The sequence below is a fragment of the Podarcis raffonei genome, chromosome 15, assembly GCF_027172205.1.
Source record: "Podarcis raffonei isolate rPodRaf1 chromosome 15, rPodRaf1.pri, whole genome shotgun sequence".
In the NCBI taxonomy this organism is placed as follows: domain Eukaryota; kingdom Metazoa; phylum Chordata; class Lepidosauria; order Squamata; family Lacertidae; genus Podarcis; species Podarcis raffonei.
The window spans coordinates 31,381,708-31,398,424 of NC_070616.1; the positions used below are offsets into that span (position 1 = coordinate 31,381,708).

Genomic DNA, 16,717 nt, shown 5'->3' on the forward strand with positions numbered 1-16,717 from the left:
CTGAGATGCCAAATGCTATATATCCCACTGTGCAGATGTTAAACAAGTGGAAAAAGAGGAAGGGTCTGCAAATCAGGAGAAATTGAGGGGGCATCTAAGAGTAGTTTGAGGATCACATATCTAGATATTGTTGTTGTTGTTGTTTTCCTATCTCAAAAGGAGATGGCTAATCACACTTGTTAAACCTGCAGGGCACTGAAATGGGCATATTTCCCCCCCCCCCACATGAAAGGTTCTCCCTTGATGTAGAACAGGGGTCAGCAAGGTTTATCTTGCCTGGGCCGGATCGGTCCCGCGGAGATCCTTCTGTGGGCTGGATTGCACCCGCAATTTTCAGCGTCTGCGCAGACACAATTTCTGGCACTGCGGAAGTGAGTCCCCCGCACCACGCAGCGCTCGGTTTGGCAGCTTGGTTTGGGGGTGGCTCGTGGGCCGGTCAAACGACCTCTGCAGGCCGCTTCCGGCCCATGGGCCTTAGGTTGCCGACCCCTGATGTAGAACAATCTTTGCATGGGCCACAGGTTTCACGTGGGGAGAGGAAGACTTTCAAACTCACACACCGAAATGTGGAGACAGAAATGGAGCAGACCCCATTTGCGTGAGAAATTTTCAGCTCATAAACTCCACCCTGCTCCCCCCCCCCCCCCGGCCACCCAACTAATCACATTTACAATTAATCCTCCAAATAAAAGACTGTCGAGCAAAATGCTGAATACTCACTTTGGTGCCTATTGCAGGTGCTGCACTGGCTTTTACTTTGCAGGAATGAGACTTGGAAGAGGAGAGGTGAATTCCCCTCTGGCTGTAAATGACCAAGCCCTTACTTAAGTGTTCTCTTCAAGCCACTCCCTGACCTGTCTTAAGACTTGGAGAAAGGATGCAGAGACAGATGGAGGTGGGGCACTACAAGATTTTTCCATTCCACCCGGGGAGTTTTGTGAGGCTCTGTCCATACTCAAACCTTTACAGATACTTGTTCCCACAGACCAGTACAGTAACATACCACTGATGCAAACACCTTCATTTTCCAGTTCATGCCCACACCACATGCTCCAAGTACTCTTTAACAGTCATGGCTCCCCCCCACAAAGGATTGTGGGAACTGTAGTTTAAAGGGCCTGGGAATCGTAGTTCTGTGGAGGGTCTCGGCACCCTTAGCAGACTACAGTTCCCAGGACTCTTTGGGGGCAAGCATTGCTATACTAAGAAGAGTGCTTTAAATGTATGGTGTAGAGGCGATTCTAGAAGTTGGCATAGTAAAGGCGGCTAAGGATATGAACTGTGATATCCCATTTGCTACACATTCACAAGGTGACCTTAGGGAAGCAACTGTTCTTTTCAGCCTCTGCGTTCCCACCATCCTAACAGTGCAATAAAACAGGCCTACCCTGATAGGATTGTTGGTGAAGTTAGTGCCAGGTGAAGGATTCCTAGTGGTGCAGCAGTCAAACTGCTAGCACACCCGCAAAGCTAAGCTTTCAAATTGGATGGGGTAGGGGGACTATGTGTTAAGATTCTTGAATTGCAGAGGGTTGGACTAGATAGATGATCCTTGGGATCCCTTCCAACTCTGCAATTCTATTTTCCCAGACGTCTTAAGTAAATGTTTCACCTTCTATGCTGATCCTTACACTCTTATGTCATGTGCTGTTTCAGATCTGAGAAGCAGATTTATGTGTATTTATTATTATTTTATTTCACTGTGCCAGCAGGAAATGTTTTTTTTTTAAGAAAAAAAGTGGAATAATAAATATTTTAATGAAACTTAAGAGTATTAAGATAATTACATCAAGTCCTGTGGATACTGAAAACGCACTGTTATTAAATTATCCTCATCTATCCCAAAACATGGGGGGCGCGGGTGGCGCTGTGGGTAAAACCTCAGTGCCTAGGACTTGCTGATCGTAAGGTCGGCGGTTCGAATCCCCGCGGCGGGGTGAGCTCCCGCCGTTCGGTCCCAGCTCCTGCCCACCTAGCAGTTCGAAAGCACCCTTAAGTGCAAGTAGATAAATAGGTACCGCTTTATAGCGGGAAGGTAACGGCATTTCCGTGTGCGGCGCTGGTGCTGGCTTGCCAGCTGCAGCTTCGTCACGCTGGCCGTGACCCGGAAGTGTCTTCGGACGGCGCCGGCTCCCGGCCTCTTAAGCGAGATGAGCACGCAACCGTAGAGTCGGACACGACTGGCCCTTACGGGCAGGGGTACCTTTACCTTTATCCCAAAACATAGTCCATGGTTAGGTAGAGAATACTAGTACAGTGGTGCCTCGCAAGACGAAATTAATTCGTTCCGCAAGTTTTTTCTTCTTGCGAGTTTTTCGTCTTGCGAAGCACGGTTTCCCATAGGAATGCATTGAAAATCAATCAATGCGTTCCTATGGAGACCGTCCGGGGACAGAGGGGAAGCGCCACGCGCCTTCCCCTCTGTCCCCGGACCTGTTTAAAGCAAGGGGCGGCGGGGAGAAGATTGCTTCTCCCCGTTGCCTGCCCCGCAATCTCCGGGGACAGAGGGGAAGGCGCGCGTGCCTTCCCCTCTGTCCCCGGACCTGTTTTAAAGCAAGGGAAGGGGCAGCGGGGAGAATCGCCCTCTTTTGAAGCAAGGGGCGGCAACGGGGAGAAGGTCCGGGGACAGCGGGGAAGACGCACTGCGCTTCCCCGCTATCCCCGGAGCTTGCGGGGCAAGCTTCGTTTTGCGAAGCAAGCCCATAGGGAAATGCGTCTTGCGAAGCGGCTAAGAAAACGAAAAACTCCTTCGTCTAGCGAGTTTTTCGTCTTCCGAGGCGTTCGTCTTGCGGGGTACCACTGTAATGTGCTAGAAGGCTTAATCGTAGCAAAATATGCAAGATGTCATGCCCAAAGGACAATTATGCTAATTAAGAAAGCATACTAGAAGTTCACTTCTTACGTCACTTAAGCTCTCAGTTGAATGAACAGTCTTCTGGAAAATACAAGGTGCCTTAAAATGTAGGAAATGCCAGAAACTTAGGACAGGTGGCCCAGAAGTGTGTTCATTTTATTCTTTCATTTTAGTCTGGGGTGTGTATATTGCCGCCCTGCAGCCTTTGGGTGGAGAGCAAATTATATATACTCCCAATTTTCTAATATTTGTTTCCCTGCAATCAATGCTGCAGTTGGGTAATTTTAAGACTCTGGACATAATGGGCTTAAGGAAGAGAGGCTATTTAAATGAGAATGTATATTATTTTACATTATCTGTAGCTGCTGCTCAGTGGTAGAACACCTGTGTCACATGCAGAACACTCCCTGGCATCTTCAGGTAGAGCTGAGACAGACATCCAACTGAGTCCCTGGAGAGCCACTGACAGGCAGTTCACGGTCGGCATCTGCCTGTTTCAGAATGTGCCGTATAGAATCAGATCATTGTAGAGTTGGAAGCAACAAGGGCAGTGCTTTCTTTCTTTAAAAAAATGTTTAGGGGTACTCTCATTTTCCTACTAATACTGCCCCTCAATGAGGCCAAACTTAGATTCACAAAATGTTTAGGGGTATGCGTCCCCCTGCGTCCCCCCCCCCAGAACAAAAGCACTGCACAAGGTTCATCTAATTCAACCCCCTGAAATGCCAGAATCTTTTGCCCAATGTGGGGCTCACATTTTGTTACATAATTCTATAACTTAAACACATTACTCTGTAAGAGCATCGATCTCCTTCCCTCCCTCTTTCTGACTTCCACACACTTTTCTATATTCTCCGCATTTCTATAATCACATGTTTACCTTCTATCTTATTATAATATTTCACCTTGTTATCGGTAAATTAGTTCCTTATATTTACATTACAAAACATTTCAGTTCGAACCTACAAACGTTTTCAGATGTTTACAATTTTCTTTCATATAAAGTATAAATTTGTTCCAGTCCTTTTGAAACAGTTCATCACGCTGATTCCGGATCTTCCCCGTCAACTTGGCCATCTCTACGTACTCCACCATCTTAACCTGCCAATCTTCCAGTGTTGGGAGTTCCTGCTGTTTCCATTTTTGAGCCAGGAGAATCCTTGCAGCCCAACTGTCTTATTCAGTATAAGGCAGCTCCTACGTACCTGTGTTTACTAACTACAATGTGGTAAACCAGGCCTGCTGCATTTAATGCCAGTAGTGGTCCAGTGGGAGCACCCCGGGGGCCTGCCCCAAAGCCCAATGTTGATGGCACCACTGCCTGCAATGGACTGTAGCACTGTGCCACTGAATTCCTAAAGGAAGCTTCCGCCCAATGTCATTACACAGTATCTAAATAAAGCTTCTTTTGGGTTTCCCATTCTGGGGGTGGAGGGGAGTACAGTGGTACCTCGGGTTAAGAACGTAATTCGTTCTGGAGGTCCGTTCTTAACCTGAAACTGTTCTTAACCTGAGGTACCACTTTAGCTAATGGGGCCTCTTGCTGCCACCGCACGATTTCTGTTCTCATCCTGAAGCAAAGTTCTTAACCCGAGGCACTATTTCTGGGTTAGCAGAGTCTGTAACCTGAAGCATCTGTAACCTGAAGCGTCTGTAACCCAAGGTACCACTATATTGGAGGGGTAGACATGTCTCTCCTTTCTTCCCATCGCAGGCTTCAAATGTGAAAAGAACAAGGGGGTGAAGGCAGAACGATGGCAGGAGACACCTAGGAAATACAAGGTGGAACAGTGCGGTTCTGGTGGTTACAAGGCTGATTCGGACGCCTGCTGTACCTGTCACAATATGTGCTTTGTCTAGTTGCATTCCAAAAGCTGCCACTCTGGTGCAACACTCACTTACATTAGGCAGACCCACCTGACTGCATTTCTGAGCGTCCCCTTTAACCCACAGGCTCCAAAGATGTGTTTCAGGGGTGCTCAAGGCAAGATTGAATCTGACAACTCATGGTGAGCAAAACTGGAGGAAGCAAGCTGTGGGGTGGGGGGCAAAGAGGAAGAAGAAACCCTTCTTGTTTTCCAGGCAAGCCCTGAAGAAAAACCAGTCTTTCCAGGTAGAAATGTTTCAATAAGCATACGTCACAGAGCCGGGAATCATCTGAAATCTTCCCTGGTGCTATCAAAAGCCAAGAATGCAGAAGGCAAGCTATCATTTGCGTATGTAAATAAAAGTAATCACACCACTCAACCCGTATAAACTTAAGGGGTACAAGTTTTAACAGAAGTGAAAGCTGTAATTTTCCAAGACCCAGAATCTGAAACCTGATGCTAGATTCTCTGCAGCCTAAAAACATGAGCAGCTCTTCTTGACCAGTTTAGGTTTTATATAGCAGTCTCATCCTTGACCTGTAACTAACAGCACAATCCCAACCATGTCTACTCAGAAATAATCCCTATTGAATTCAATGGGGCTTACTCAAAATTGTGGAGTTAGGATTACAGCCTCGGTTACTCACAGTAACTAGAAACTACACACACACACACACACACACACAGAGAGAGAGAGAGAGAGAGAGAGAGAGAGAGAGAGAAGGTGCAACCTGGCATGGCTCAAAGGTGATGAACAGCAGGAGTCTAGCATCATAATCATGGATCTGCTAAGCACTGACACAATTCTCCTCAGTCACCAAACTGAGACAGCATTTTGCTTGCCAGAAGCCTTCTTCCAAAAGTTCAGCTGTTTATTCTTTCACACCTAATCGAGACCCAATAAATTAAAATTCCAGCTGAACCAGTGCCCAAGGAAACAGAAAGAGGGCAAGAAAAGAGGATGCATCAGTTCTCTCCTTCTCCCCCCCCCAAAAAAAAAATATAAATCTGGGAACTGTAGCTTAGTGCAGGTGCTAGGAAGCCTAATTGGAAATTACTGCTGTGCCCCCTACCCCACCATTGGCCCACTGTCCTACAATCACCATTACATGGGAGAGGTTATGAGGTGGGGAGCTGAGTGCAACTTCCATTTCAACTATTTGGTTTCATTGCGAATTATATCATTTTGTAGGGTTTCATTGTATTTTTGAATTTGCATCTATCATCTATCTATCTATCTATCTATCTACATCTATCTAGTACGCTTAAGAGAATATTTTATTTTCCTCTGAATTTGACCTTCTTTTCTAAAGTTTGATATTTTGTACTGTTATGTCATATTCTTTAAATTTGGTTATAAACCATTTGAGATTTTTTTTAAAAAAATCAAGCAGTATAGGAATGATTTTAATACTATTACTACTAATGTGAATAGTAATAATAAATCTGAAGGGTTCTTTAGAGACTGCCTTGATATTTGCAGTGTAACTATGTCCCGAAAAGGCCAGACAGTACGTCGTGGGAAGCAGCAGAACATCCATATCATACATTGAAGAAAAATGGGAGCTCTATGCACTGGCTGCCAATTAGTTTCTGAGTGCTGGTGTTGACCTATAAAGCCTTATATAGCTCAGGACCTCAATGCCTTAAGAACCACCTCTCCCCATACAGACCTAGACCCTGTGCTTGTCATCTGAGGCCCTTCTCTATGTCCCCGGGGGGGGGGGAGTGGCAACAAGAAAATGGGCCTTCTCTGTGGTGGCTCCCCAACTATGGAATGCTCTTTTCTGAAAGGCCTGCCCAGCACCATCATTACATGTCTTTAGGCACCAGGCAAAAGCATTCATCTTTCCAGGCCTTTGGCCGTTAAATAATCTATGACCTGGGGAGGGGGCTGTTGTTGTTGTTATTGTTACTTGCTGTTGTTGCTGTTGTTGTTCTGTCTGTTATTATGCTTTTAAAATGTGCTTATTATGTTTCTATTATTGGTGCATACAAATTCTGTACCCTGCCACTGAGCAATAACAACCTCCCTTTTTAGAGAAACACAAGGAACACATTTCTGCACATGGAATAGCCTGCGAGCAACTTGCAAAGATAAATAGTTTCATGATCACTCTTGTAGCCATCCTAGGAAACAGTCCTAGTGAACTCAAATCAGATAAAAAACACCATAATTTCTGCTTCAGAAATGAAATTTTAGGGGCACACGTTAAGAGAGATTCTCCAGCAGAAAAGTGTAAAGATGTGGGAAAGTTTGCATTGTTCAAAAAGGAAAGTTGAGAGGGCCTGCAATTTCCCATCCTATTTTGGCTGCAGCTGTACCAGGAATTTAAATCAGTTTCAAGCCAATGTAACTACCATGTGCTTCCTTCCCCAAGGTGCCCTGGAAGCTAAGGTAAAGGTAAAGGTAAAGGGACCCCTGACCATTAGGTCCAGTCGTGGCCGACTCTGGGGTTGCGGCACTCATCTCGCTTTATTGGCCGAGGGAGCCGGCGTACAGCTTCCAGGTCATGTGGCCAGCATGACTAAGCCGCTTCTGGCGAACCAGAGCAGTACCTATTTATCTACTTGCACTTTGAGGTGCTTTCGAACTGCTAGGTTGGCAGGAGCTGGGACCGAGCAACGGGAGCTCACCCCGTTGCGGGGATTCGAACCGCCGACCTTCTGATCGGCAAGTCCTAGGCTCTGTGGTTTAACCCACAGCGCCACCCACGTCCCTGGAAGCTACAGTACACTTAAAAAGGTGCAATTTTACAGGCCATTTAAAAAGGTGCAACTTTAATAACTGTATAGCAAGCAGGAGCTCTCTCAAAGATATTAGGCCAGAGTCCTGTGAAAGTGGCTGGGTCCAATTGCACAGTAATGGTGTGTTTTCTAGTTGTTTGGCCAGAATACAGAGCTAAGTAAATAAATCACCTCCCAAGTGTTGCCACGATTAATGATCCACAATTAACAATTATCATCCTAGCTGTCCTTGGCAGAGCTTCAAGCTTTCAATGTTGTTTTTACAAAAGGGAAGGGGGAGCATTAGCCAAGGACGGGGAACCTATATGCTGAGTCTGTCTGCAGCAGCGAGGAGAAACATGTGGCCTTCTGAATGCTGTTGGAGTCCAACTCTCATCAGACCCAGCCAATGGTGAGAGATCATGGGAATCAGAATTACAGCAATATCTGAAGGGCCAACAGTTTCTCATTCCTGCTGTTGAAAACCCTTGAATTTAAAACCGAGAGAAAACAAACAAGCTTTGCTCTCCTGTTCTAAAAGATAACAGACTCTACAGCATTATAGCATCTTTGCTTAACCTCTGAGCAACTGTTGAAATTCCTTTTGGATAAAATCTTTTGCAAATACCAAGAGGAATATTGCACACATTGTGTGCAGAACAGCGACTGTCTCCCAGCTATAGCAAGTGAAGCCCAGGGACACTTTCAATTCAGCAACCGGCATTATTTACCGGTACATGCAATGGGGGGAGTTTCCTAAAAAAATTATTGCATCCTTCTAGAAGCATTACATTTTCCCAGTGCTTTACAGTTTCCACTGCATTTGCTGTCCCAGCACTCCTGAAAGGATGTGCCCATTTAATCTGTGTCACAGTTGTATTCCACCATCCATCTAAGAACCTCAGAGTAGTAATGGGGTGATTTTCATCCAAACAAGCAGCTAGCTCATTCTCGGCAAGCGCAACCACGCATATCTTCCAGGAAAAGAGTCGTAGCTCAGCAGTAGAGAACATGCTTTGCACGCAAAAAGTCCCATGTTCCATCCTCAGCACCTGCAAGTAGCGCTGGGAAAGATTCCTTTCTGAAACCTTGGGGAGCTACTGCCAGCCAGCACAGGCAGTACTGAATTAAATGGAGTGTAATGGTTTGACTCAGTACAGTGGTACCTTGGGTTACATACTGTCAGCGCTGCCCAAGGTCCCAGCTCACACAAGACCAACGCTGCTTCTTCCTCAAGTTAAAAAGTCTTTATTGAAGTTCAGTTTCATTTCCAGACGCGCAGTGCGCAACGCTACGTCTATGCATCAGACCGTAGAAGTCCCATCTGAATCTCCTCCCCCCTGACACCAGCTTAAGATTCTAGCCTTACTCCACCTCTTCCTCTGTTCCTTCTTTCTCTGGGTCCTTCTGCTAGTCGGAGTCTCAGCCCTCCTAGATTCTTCTGACGCTGATTCTGCCGACTCTTCTCCCCCCCTCCTTCGGGCTTTAGGACCTGGCTCCCAATCCGGGTTTTCTGCTGTCCCGCGCTCCTCCACATTTGAACTTGGCGCGCGCGCGCAGCCTCCCACTTTCCTTCTGACCGTTACACTTGTGTCACTGCTCCCCCTTTCGGGGAGGCTAGCTGGACGTGGCCTTCCCTCCGTTTCCCCACTCCCCGATGGAGGAGAAGCTGGTCCTGACTCACGTGACTCTTCCCCCCCACTGTGCTCTGGTGGGGGTACTGGCCCTACTCCTCCGCTACTCCTTTGGGACTCCCCTCTGGTTCCTTGTTTATGGATCGTCCCCCCGGGACTCGCCTCGCCCTTACCATAGGCGCCCCCTCCTGGGAATCTTCTGATTCGCTGGAGAAGCTCATGGAATCTCTCGGTCCACTGTCATATTCCCCTACGCTCCCCTCTGATTCCTCTCCTCCGCTCTCTATTTGCTCTCTCCCCTGCTCTTCTGCTCCTGAGCCTCTGACACATACGCTTCAGGTTACAGACTCTGCTAACCCAGAAATAGTGCTTCAGGTTAAGAACTTCGCTTCAGGATAAGAACATAAATCGTGCTCTGGCAGCACGGCAGCAGGAGGTGGCCCCATTAGCTAAAGTGGTGCTTCAGGTTAAGAACAGTTTCAGGTTAAGAACAGTTTCAGGTTAAGAACGGACCTCTGGAATGAATTAAGTACTTAACCTGAGGTACCACTGTATTAGGAAGAGTTTAAGGGTTGCCATATGTCCTCTTTTTCCAGGACACACCCTCCTTTTCATGGGTATGTAAAATGAGAGTCCTCATAGTGATCCATAGTTAAAAGTTGGCAAATGTGTCTTCTTTTTCGCTCTTCAAAATATGGCAACCCTATCTAATTGCTCTCAAAACATGCTGTGGTACTGGGTGGAAGCACTCAAGGCAACAAGGGGTCCCAATATCTGAAGAAAATCAGGCCTTATACGCAGCTATTTGGCTGAGACGAAAGATGGGAACTACAAGAAGACCAAAAGCCAAGGCCAGGGTTTGCCCATGTGGCATCTGTGGCACAATGGCGTCCTTGAGGTCTTCCCCTGGTTGTCCACAAAGCCTCTGAGCTTTCCCCCTCACAGCCCACTTTCCCATTAGGCGGAGATGGTGGTTGCCTTTCTTTCACTTGAAAAATACATAGAGCAAAAGGAGGAAGTGGAAAGAGTGCTACTCTTTCCCACTTCCTCTTTCAGCTCTATGTACTATTCCTGGCTCAGATTAATTTTGCTGAATCTGCCTGCTACTCTTAGAAAACCTAAGTGTGTATTTGAATGCATTCTCTCTGTCTGTCTTTGCAGGTGGAGGTGATCCGGGAAGGGGAGGGGAGATATTCATTCATCCAAGCAAGTTTAAGAAGAAAAAGAAAAGAAAAAAAACAGCAGCTCACATTAATAAGACAATTACCATCAACCACCTCAGTTAAAGGGATGCGGGTGGTGCTGTGGGTTAAACCACAAAGCCTAGGACTTGCCGATCAGAAGGTCGGAAGTTCGAATCCCCGTGACGGAGTGAGCTCCCGTTGCTCGGTCCCTGCTCCTGCCAACCTAGCAGTTCGAAAGCACGTCAAAGTGCAAGTAGATAAATAGGTACCACTCCGGCGGGAAGGTAAACGGTGTTTCTGTGTGCTGCTCTGGTTCGCCAGATGCAGCTTAGTCATGCTGGCCACATGACCCGGAAGCTGTACGCCGGCTCCCTCGGCCAATAAAGCGAGATGAGCACCGCAACCCCAGAGTCGGTCACAACTGGACCTAATGGTCAGGGGTCCCTTTACCTTTACCTTACCTCAGTTAAAACATGCTGTATATATATGCCACCCAAATGTCCCCAAAGATACCCAAACAAATTCCACACTTATTGCATTTGTAATAAATGCTTTCAGTGTAGCAAGGGCAGCAATGTCTCCGGATCATAATGGTGGGTGTTTCTCTGTCTAGACTCAAAGCAGAAGACTCTGGGCATCCCTAGAGGTTTCCAAAACCCACTTTTGTTGCCCTGCTGTCCATCCTCATATCACAGGAAAATAGTTTAAAATTGCATGGATATCAGAAAACGTAAAAGAATTCAGCTGGGGGACATAAACGATTAGAAAGGCATGCACTCAAATTTCCAAACGTTCACAGCTAAAAATGTTGGCGATCCCTGGCATAGGCGATATTCCTTGAACCCTGACAAAAGATCTCCACAGGCAGCGGTCCGAACAGTGACAACTCCATTGTCAAAAAACATTAATTTCCTCAGCCCGGCATCTATACAAGACAAAGCCAAATCATCTCCGTGTACAGCTTTACAAAGGAGACAAAATGTATCTGGCAGCATCAACGTCTTCCCATTACCATCGGCTCCTGGCTCCGAACAGATAACTGTGCGCTTTTGTATTTGTTCCAACCACTTGAGTTAAAAAGTGAACAGGAGTCCTGCCGCCTCAGGAAGGCGTCCCATTTGCTCCGTCCGTCTCCAAAAGCCAAGTGGGAGGGCTTGCCTCTCAGACTGAGGCCGACAGGCCCTGCCAGATCCGCATAGGCAACTTTTAATTAAGATGATATATAGTCTCTAGAGACAAAACAGGGAGGAATCTGCAGAGATATAGAAAACTGAAAAGCAGCCAATGCCTTTGTAGTTCAGAACCGAGGCCAAATGAGCTGTGAGGCTCTGCTGGAGTCAGTGAAGCGGGTTACCAAGCTGAGGTTGCGGGGGTGGGCGGTGGAGAGAAAGAAAGACAGGGAGCACTTGAAAAACACAGAAATGTTAGCTGACACCCTACCGAGGCAAGGTGCCATCTGAGCACTCTGCTTATTGAGGACACTGCGGATGCTTTGGTTTATTTTGTACCTCAACATTAGCAGTGTCTGGCAAAATCTCGAGCACTGGTGTGAAGCACCTAATGCACTTGCGTCCCTTATTAAATGATTGGTGCACAATAAAAGGAAGAGATTCCAGCCCCCTGCCCACCTGCTGGAAATGCTGTGGAGAGGGGCGCACACATATCTGTGCACGTAAGTGCATGACTGCATGTAACTGCATGAGTGGGAGGGAGGGCTGTGTGTCTGTCTGTCGGGTGAGTGTTCATGTGCTCTGTGTGTGTATGTGTGTGTGTTGCATGTGTGCTGAGGGTATACGTGTGCGTGTGTGCCTTCAAAAACACTGACCACACCTACCACTGCCCTCAGGACACACACAAAAAAAAGGTTAGCTACCCCTGCAATAAAGTTTGCTTCGGAGAGGGCATTTTCACTGCAGGAATCTGAGGGAGCAGGCAGCGAGAGAAAGAGCAAGTATATTGTCCCAGACCACAACTGCACAAGTATCCTTTTGGTCATGGAATGGGTACACCCCAGTGCTAGAAAAAGAGGGGCCAGAACTCTTCGCCAAGAGTTCCAGTTAAATAAAAACACCCTCGTTTGGCAGCTTCTGTACCGTTTTAACATGACATAGTATATACTGTGTGAATATATTCATTGATAGTTACAGGTGTACTTCTGTGTGAATTCTGCAATGAAGAGGGCACTCAGGACAGGACTTTGTCCCAGCGTTGGATAGAGTTCCAGAAACAACCTACATAAACAGTTCTCAGAACCTATAATGCCTGTGGGTTGATGCGGGCAATAATAAGAAATCTGACGCACTATATAACAACAACAATTTCCCCTCTTTCCATTTTATCCTCAAGACAACCCTGTGAGGTAGGTTACCCATTGAGCTTCATAGCTGCGTGGCCAATTGAACCCTGATCTCTTAGCTCCAGCACTCTAATGACTATATCACACAGGAATATTCATTTAGCCAGTGTTACCACCCAAGCATATTTCCCTGTTAGTTGCTTAAAGTGATTCCAGACAGCTTCTCCATCAAAAGCAGAGCTCAAGGCCTTTTACATTTTTTATTTTTTATTTTAAGAAAGGAGAGGTATACAAACCTTTCCCCTCCGCCATCTGGTTTTCTTCACACTCTGCCTCTTCAACATTCAACATCATAACAAAAGCAGCTCCATTTCGTTACCGAAAAAATGTTTGCTGAATTTTTCACTTAAGTTTTCCAAAACAACATCTAGTTGCGGAAATCATTATTTTTTTTAAAAAAACAAACAACCACCACACCTGATTTCTTAAGAGGCAAATGGTCTGCACAGCCCAGATTTCTGTCACGAATAGCCACCAGATCCAAATAATTGCCGGATCTGAGGAAGTTCATAATAGCAAATCAAGTGCTCTCTTCCTAGCCGTTAAAACCTCTGGAAACTTTGAAATTAGATTCAATAAACAAACACTCTATGTTGTTTAATTGGTCTTTTTAAAACAAACTACTTTTCTTTCCTTGTTCCATGAAATCCCAAAATCCAGCAGCTTCAGGTCCCTCATCTACTACCAGTGTTGTCATGTCTGGCCACATCCCCTTAGTAGAAGGATGTGCAAGAAGGATGCACATCCCAGCCTGGGGCCACATTACCTTCTGGGCAGCCTTCAAAGGGCCACACTCCAGTGGTGGTCAGGACCAGAGGCAAAAGTAGGAGCAGCAATAAATGTAAATTTTACCTCTCTACAGCTGGCCAATTTTTACACACTCGCTAGCTTCCATCCATCCATCCACCCATCCATCCAAACAAACAAGGGATGTTACCAGAATTCAAGGACCCATTCTGGACTGGCAAAAATGTCTGGGGTGCCAAGCAGGGCCACCAAACGATGTGACCTTCCTCCTCCATTAGAGTGGCACAAAACAAATAATTTCCAGCATCTTGAAACAAATTATCACCCACATTGGTGATAGAAAGGTTATTGCTGACCTAGTAACTCCCACCACTAGGGCAAACGTCATCAAGTTACTTTTACGCTAGAGGCCCTTGAGAGCAGAGGGCAAGGCAAATATGATGTATCCTTAACTTCCTAATTTACAAGTGGCCAGTGAAAACCTGTGATGGAACAGACAAGGGAGGTGATGCACATGATAACCAAGAAAATGGGGAAGGAGCAGGTAATTTATGTTTCGCAACACTGAACAGCATCATCTCTTATCTTAAGAAATATGAGTTTTTTTCTGAAGCTAAGGTTGCTTTGCACCTGTCTGGGGAAGCGGTGGGAGTGGAGCAGGCAAACTGCTTTTACTGGTTTCACACTCTAAAGCAAGTCAACTGGGAGGAAAAACCAGCCTGCCCTGGGATGTCACCTGAATTTATTTCTCTTCATTCCCCTCCGCAAGTGCAACAATATTCAGGTTTTCCAGCCTTCAGAAAGGATTAGAAAGATAATCCAATTACGTACTCTGCATTCTGCAAAGTTCAAAGTGTTCTTTGGAGACAGAGTGAGACCTTTCTGGTTCACCTTTCTGGTTTTAAATCACCCCTTGCCAGGTGCATTCAAATGTCTCTGCCCATCCACTCTTACTGCCCCTTATAACTGAAATAGCCTTCTCATAACTCCGTCGTCATCCGTCCTCAACATTGACATTTTGGACTACAAGTTCCATGAGCCTCAGCCGCTATGGTCAAAAGTCAGGCATGATGGGAGCTAGAGTCCCAAGGTTGGGGGAGGCCACCCGATTTTATGCTACCTCACTCACTTCCATCAAATCCCTCCTCAAAATCCGCACCTTTTTGTGAATCTCTCCTCTTGAGCTCAGCAAAGTCAAAGAAAGCATATCTACCTAAATCACAGGTGCAACTGGCAGCCCAGCTGCTTCTTTTTGTGAAGTGTTATTCCTAGAGAAGCATCAGAATGGCACCCTTTCTTCCTCTCATCTGCTGGACAGTTTGCAAACCAGATTTAAACAAATAAGCAAATGTGTATCAAGGATGGCTGGATTTCCATCCTTGAGGATGACCAAAGATTTCTGAGTCCTTCGTGCACAATGTTTGCATGGGGATTGTCATCACTGCAAACTTTCCAACAGAAACGTGTGTGTCCTGTTTCTTCTGCCACACTCAACCCTGCCCAAGTACCTGATTTTTTGTTTTTAAAAACTCCCTTCCCTAGTCCTGCTGCTGATAGGCAGCTCTCTCTACTTTCCCTTTAATCCACTTCCTCCCCTGACTACCCTTGAGAAACCAGCCTCCTCCTTTCCACTGCCTTAGAAACACTCTGGGAGTTCTTGTTCACTCTGATAACATTTGACAATGGCGCAGGCTTGCCGCCGCCACCGCACATTCATATTTATGGGTTGTGAGGTTGCTAATGTATTAGAAAAGGAAAAGGCCATCTTGGCTGGATTTAGAATATGTCTCTGTTGTTCTCTTCCAGCAGGAGCTGTGAAAATGCAGATTCTCTACAGATCCCTAAACATCTAAGCAGGCTGTTGTTGTTAAGCAAACAATTATCTCTACAGAGTTTGGGGCAAAAGAGGGTATTTGCAAGGGGGAAGTGGTAGCAAGTGCCTATTTCTGGTAACATTTATAATCAGCCTTTCCTCTAAGAAACTCAAAAGCAGCAGATACGGGCCTTCCCCAACCTCTTCCTCCCAGGAAGTAGATTAGGATGAGAAAGACTGGCCCAAGGCCTCCCAGTTAACTTCACGGCCAAGTGGGGGGGGGTTATACCCAGATCTACCCAGTCTGTCCAACACTGTAACCATTATACAACACTACCTTCCCCTTCTCACCCTCACACACTGTTTCCCTTCCCTTCAGCCAGCAGAAACCTGGACTCAAAATGAACCTGTAAAATGAGGGAGGTCGGTGGAGTAGTTGCAGAGTAAAATTAATGGACAGAGATAAATACTCTTAACTCTTGAAAAACAGACAGGTGCCGACTCCATAGTGTGTTTTTCGTGCCTTCTTGAATTGCTAATATCAGCGAACTACGGTGCCATTTTACAAAATTCTGTAGCATTTCAAGAGCTGCCTTATGTTTATGTTTTTTAAGAGTTATAACTTTTGCATGCTGCTTCGAGAGTTTCACATATGAAGCAAGTTTTATAAAATATATTAATCCCTCCCACCCGCTTGCAGATCTCACCCCTGCTCCCCCTGCACTGTGTGTCAAAAGCAGACACGGGAAAGCAATTCTACTTTGCAAAGCAAAACTTGCAGGGGAGTAGAGAAGAACCTTCTCGGAAGGCTGCCCTGCACTGTGAAATACCCCCCCCCCACAGATGCCCAAACAGAACCCCTCCTTGCACACCTTCCAAGACATCAGAGCCATCTTGTTCAGACACAGCTGCACAGCTGTTTTGCTGCCATGTGATTTTAGAGTCTGATGTATCTCACAACTCTGCCTATCTTAATAGAAAAACAGGACGCAAGAGACAAAGGTACAGTGGTACCTCATGTTACATACGCTTCAGGTTACAGACTCCGCTAACCCAGAAATAGTACCTCGGGTTAAGAACTTTGCTTCAGGATGAGAACAGAAATCGTGCTCCGGTGGTGCGGCGGCAGCAGGAGGCCCCATTAGCTAAAGTGGTGCTTCAGGTTAAGAAGATTTTCAGGTTAAGAACGGACTTCCAGAACGAATTAAATACTTAACCTGAGGTACCACTGTATTGCTTTTGTGTTTTTCTCTGCCTGCCTATTCAGCGGCCTATCCCAAACCCCAAAGGACCCTGAAACAGCATTAAGCAAATGGAGCTCATTTCTCTGCCTCCCTGCTTCTTGCCTCAAGTTCCTGCACTGCTTCACCTCACAGATACGAAGTAAGGGACAATGGGAGTAAACACCTGCTGCCGATTATATGCCTCTGAGAGCTCACAATGAAGTCAATTTCACAGTGCACTTCTTGCACACTGCCACATTAACTCCATTGTGACACACGTGCGCGGGGACATTTGGGAGCTCGACATGTGC

General features: G+C 46.2%; 1 protein-coding gene across 3 annotated transcripts in view; it reads right to left on the reverse strand.

Moving 5' to 3' along the window:
• Window positions 1–16,717, reverse strand: part of ST3GAL4 (ST3 beta-galactoside alpha-2,3-sialyltransferase 4) — a 181,937-nt gene that overhangs the window by 118,914 nt on the left and 46,306 nt on the right. The window contains exon 1 of one of the 3 annotated variants that reach the window (XM_053367294.1): window positions 721–783. The exons of the other annotated variants lie outside the window; for them this stretch is intronic. The gene's annotated coding sequence lies outside the window, so the exon portion shown is untranslated. Of the gene's footprint in view, window positions 1–720; window positions 784–16,717 lie in introns of those variants that run through there. 3 annotated transcript variants of the gene reach the window in all.